Source organism: Silene latifolia, chromosome Y, assembly GCF_048544455.1.
Source record: "Silene latifolia isolate original U9 population chromosome Y, ASM4854445v1, whole genome shotgun sequence".
In the NCBI taxonomy this organism is placed as follows: Eukaryota; Viridiplantae; Streptophyta; class Magnoliopsida; order Caryophyllales; family Caryophyllaceae; genus Silene; species Silene latifolia.
Window position 1 is genome coordinate 58,861,613 of NC_133538.1, and position 5,242 is coordinate 58,866,854.

Genomic DNA, 5,242 nt, shown 5'->3' on the forward strand with positions numbered 1-5,242 from the left:
CAAAGAATTTGATCCACACCTGAAAGATTGTGGTATAGTATCACAATGAACTTCTCCTGGCACACCACAATTAAATGGTGTGGCCAAAAGGAGAAACCGAACTTTATTAGATATGGTTCGGTCTATAATGAGTCTAACTGAGCTTCCTAATTTATTTTGGGGTTTTGCCGTATTGTCTGCAATATTCTCAATAAATCGAATCCCGACTAAAGCGGCTGACAAGACTCCATATGAAATATGGACAGGGAAGGTCCCTCATTTGTCATTTATGCGTATTTGGGGTTGTGAAGCTTACGTGAAGAACAAGTCTGGCGATAAACTAGCACCCAGATCAGACAAATGTCTCTTTGTAGGTTATCCAAAAGAAACACGTGGTTATTACTTCTACAATAGTCACGAGGACAAAGTGTTTGTGGCTTGTAATGTTGTCTTTCTAGAAAATGATTTTTTTTCTAGAAGACAAAGTGGGAGAAAATTTGAACTCGAAGAAGTTTCAAGAGACACAAACCGAGAATGAGGTAGAGGAAAATGTCCCCTCTTCGTCTGACATAGTGATAGTTCCTTCGGAACCTAGGAGGTCAGGTAGAATTAGTCATGAATCTGATAGATACCTTGGTATTATCGAGGAATATGGTGAATATGATGTGTTACTTTTTGAAAGTGACGAACCTGCTACCTACAAAGTGGCCATTTCTAGTCCCGACTCCATGCATTAGCTTGAGGCCATGCAGTCCAAAATGGATTCTATGTACGACAACCAAGTATGGAACCTATTGGATTTACCTGAGAAAGTTAGACCTCTTCAGTGTAAATGGATCTTTAAGATCAAAGTCGGCATGGATGGACATAAAGATTTCTACAAAGCTAGATTGGTGGCGTAAGGTTTCACTCAAGTTCATGATCTACACTATGACGAGACCTTTATCCCAGTTGCTATGCTTCGCTCCATTAAGATTATCTTCGCGGTTTCCACATTTCATGATTATGAGATTTGGCAAATGGATGTCAAAACCGCCTTCCTAAATGGGATTCTGAAAGAGGAAGTGTACATGACATAACCTGAGGTTTTTATGGATCCATCTAACCCTAAGAAGGTGTTCAAGCTTAAGAGATCCATCTATGGTCTTAAGCTAGCATCTAGGAGTTGGAATCATTGTTTCAATCATGTTATTAAACAAAATGGTTTCACTCGAAGTGTCGAGGAACCGTGTTTTTACATGAAGTTTAGTGGGAGTAAGGTTGTTTTCCTAGTCTTATATGTGGATAAAATATTGCTCATCGGGAATGATATACCTATGCTCACTTCTGTGAAGGAGTGGCTAGGGAATCATTTCCAGATGAAAGACTTGGGAGAGGCACAACGCATCTTAGGTATCCGAATCTATAGATATAGATCCAAGACGATACTAGCATTGAGTCAAGAAGCTTATATTGATAAGATTCTTGATCGGTTGAATATGAAAGACTCTAAGAGAGGCTTTCTTCCTATGGGTCATGGGATCACTTTGAGTAAGTCACAGTGTCCTACTCAACCCGAGGAGATTGAACGCATGAAGTTGACCTCTTACGCTTCCGCTGTTGGATCAATTATGTATGCTATGATGTGTACTCGCCCTGACTTATCATTTGCTTTCAGCATGATGAGTCATTTCCAAAAGAATCCAAGTGAAAGTCACTGGATGGTCGTCAAGAACATCCTTAAATACTTAAGAAGGATTAAGGATTCATTCTTAGTGTTTGGAGGTGATACTGAGTTGTGTGTAAAGGGTTACACGGACACCAGTTTCCAGACCGATAGGGATGATTTGAAATCCCAATCCGGCTATGTCTTTATGATGAATGGAGGATCTATCTGCTGGAAGAGTTTCAAGGAGAGTGTCACAGCGGATTCTATGATAGAAGCATAGTATCTTGCGACATTAGAAGCTGCAAATGAAGCTGTATCGATTCGGCAATTTACGGAAGGACTAGGAGTAGTTCCTACCACCAGTGATCCTATCACCATATATTGTGATAACAGTGGGGCTATTTTTCAAGCAAAAGAGCCAAAATCTAGTAATAAATTTAGACACGTACTTACGAAATACCATGTAATTAGAGATTATGTGGATAGAAAGGAAATAGATGTTTGTAAGGTTGGGACAGACGATAATATTGTTAATCCTTTACCCAAACCTTTATCGCAAGCTAAGCATGATGGTCATGTTGTTTCAATGGTATTGAGATGAATGCCATAATTCCTTTAGATTATGTGATGTGTAATAATTAAATATTGTATTAATTTTTACATATTTGATAATCGCATTCATTGTTTGAGTTTTATTAAGAACACTTTTATTCAGTTATAACTAAACTTTTAATACTTTATTTATCCGAGTAGGTTGTTAAGACAACGTTGAACCTTATTCAAGTGAATATGATGAACATTAGATTTTGGTCCTAGTTACTTAATGAGGTTACGTCTCGAAGTGACTAGAATGTGAGTCGATTGATGGTGGGTTCGACAACCACGGGGTCATAGAGATGACCAATCGATCACATAGACAGACTGTATGACACTCTGTCGGGCAGTGACCATTTATAGAGTCCCTTAATCAATTATTGATGCCTCGTCGTCGCAGAGACTTCTATATTATTGCTATGAGTCGATTCTTTGACTGGGGACCTTTTTTACTAAGCCAGTGCAGTTTCCGATTGGCTTTTGTTTTTGTCCGAGGTCGCGCCATAAAAGGTGGCCAAAGGACATCTTTTGGGTCATGGTGACCTGTATTGAACAAAGAAAATAAGTCAACAGAAAGGTCCACCCATGTTAGGGTTTTAAATATCTTTGGGCCACTCGAGGATTAGCGACTAGAAATGCTTGCCCACGCTCGGAAGAGATCTATGATAGATTTTCTGGTTAGAGAGTTACTCTCCTGATCAAGTGCAAGTGCGACCTGAAAGACACCTTGCATTGACTCGGATATATAAAACGGACAAGAGAATTGGTAGCGCACAACTTGTATCAGACAAGTGGGAGATTGTTGAAGTAGGTGTCCTCCATAATAGTACGTCTGCATAATAAATCTCATTAAGGGAATATACATGGGATATTTATTGGCAATACTAGTCAGCTGATCAATATATATCGGCAACGATTGGCCAACTAGGGTTTGACGTTAATGTCATGTGACGGCGATGTTTAGCTGATCCCTTTCGGTCACACCTAAAGAAATGATCCCCAATAAAAATCTAATTATTTTTATATAATACAGTTTAATTAGTCCCATGATAAATTGACTAAATAAAGTTACTCGATTGAGTTTTAAAAGAGAGACCGAATTTGTAACTCGTGCCATTGGAAGTTATTATTCAATTAAACGATAATTGATTAATAATTTTTATTAAGAAGGGTTTTAGTAATTAAATGAAAATTCACTAAAATTATACTAATTGACTAATATGATTTGTATTAGTACATGTTATATACATGTAAGTGTACATGTGTATATATGAAGTGTTGTAAGATAAAATAATTAGGTAATATTTAATTAAATAAGATGATTATGTAGATGATTTACAGATATTTGTAAGACAAATATTAAAATCAAAATGGACTCATGTAGGAGTACATGTGCCGTCCAAAATGAGCCAAAATAGGGCTATTAGACACAATCATTAGCTTGTGCATGCCTATTTTACTTTTTATCTTCCCTAATCACTTTTTATCTTACTCATAATTGTAATTATCATGCATGCTTTACTTGGACACTCAACCTCACCCTCTCTCTTCCCTTGGCCTCATAAGAAGCAAAAGTTGCTCAATTTTATCACTTGTAATTTTCCACAAGAAGATACTTCTCTCACTAAAACTCTCATAAAAATATTAGACGTATTTTTACTAAGAGTTAGTAATAGTATATCTAATATTTTTTTTTTTTTTTTTGGTGAAATGTTAACTTTGTATTAATATAAACCTTTGAAGTACATCACCATACCGATTACAATGCTCTTATCATCACCTTACAATCATCAGACTCATTCTACTACAATAACCATTTATCTCTCCTCCTCCTAATTTTCTAATCCCTGGACGCGTTTGCACCAAGCTTGAGCAGCAGTGGACATAGGAATCCCCTGCCTGGATTTCAATCTCAATCTGACATGATATTGCACCTGCTGGAACACCCTAACTGGATGATGCACACTTTTCTCAATCCTACATCTATTTCTTTCCATCCAAATCAAATAGATCAAAGCTACCACAGCTGAATGAATTACCTGTTTCTTAATCATAGATTTCACGTGCAGCTGCAGACACCATTGTATCACTTGCTGAGCAGGGATTCGACACCCCAACCAATTGCTAACCAACTCTAAACACCTGCTGCTATAGTTACACCCAAAAAACAGATGCTCATGTGTCTCATACTGCAGTCCACACAGTTCACAGTCCCCATCTACTTGCATACCATGATGGGCAAGTCTATCCTTAGTTGCTAGCCTCCTCAGCACATAAAGCCACGCAATAAATGAATGTTTAGGTGTATTCAGTCTGCCCCAGATCACAGGGTGCCAATCAACTTTAGGTATATCACCCCTCAACCACTTATACCCAGCCGTAGGTGTGTACACCCCCTTGTTAGTCCCCCATATGCCATTCACATAACCTGCCTTCATTCCTTCTTTCACTTTACAAATTTGGCGCCATGTCCAACTTGAATTAATAGTAGGTTGATAAACATCCCAAGCTTGCTGCTTCATATATACATGATTGACCCATTTGATCCACAAGTGGTCCTCCTTGCAAGCTAACCACCACGTATATTTGCCTATCATGGCTACATTCCAAGCCTCACTATGAATGATTCCCAAACCACCCTGATCCTTTGCATTACAAACAGTTTCCCAAGCAACAGAGGGACTCCTAGAGTAAGCATCAGTTCCTTCCCATAAGTAATTCCTGCAAATGCTCTTGATTTTCAAAATTATAGTCTTAGGGATAATGAATATCCTGGCCCAATATGAATGCAACTGAGAAAGTACAGCCTTAACAAGTACCATTCTACCTGCATAGCTCAACTTTCTAGTACCCCATCCTTTGATTTTGCTGACCATCCTTTCAACCAGCTTAGAACAGTCCCCTATAGCAATCCTTTTGTACGAAATAGGAATCCCAAGATATCTGAAGGGAAACTGACCTAGTTGGAATCCAGAGACCCTCAGAATACCTTGCAGCTCCTCTTCCTGAATCCCATTACAA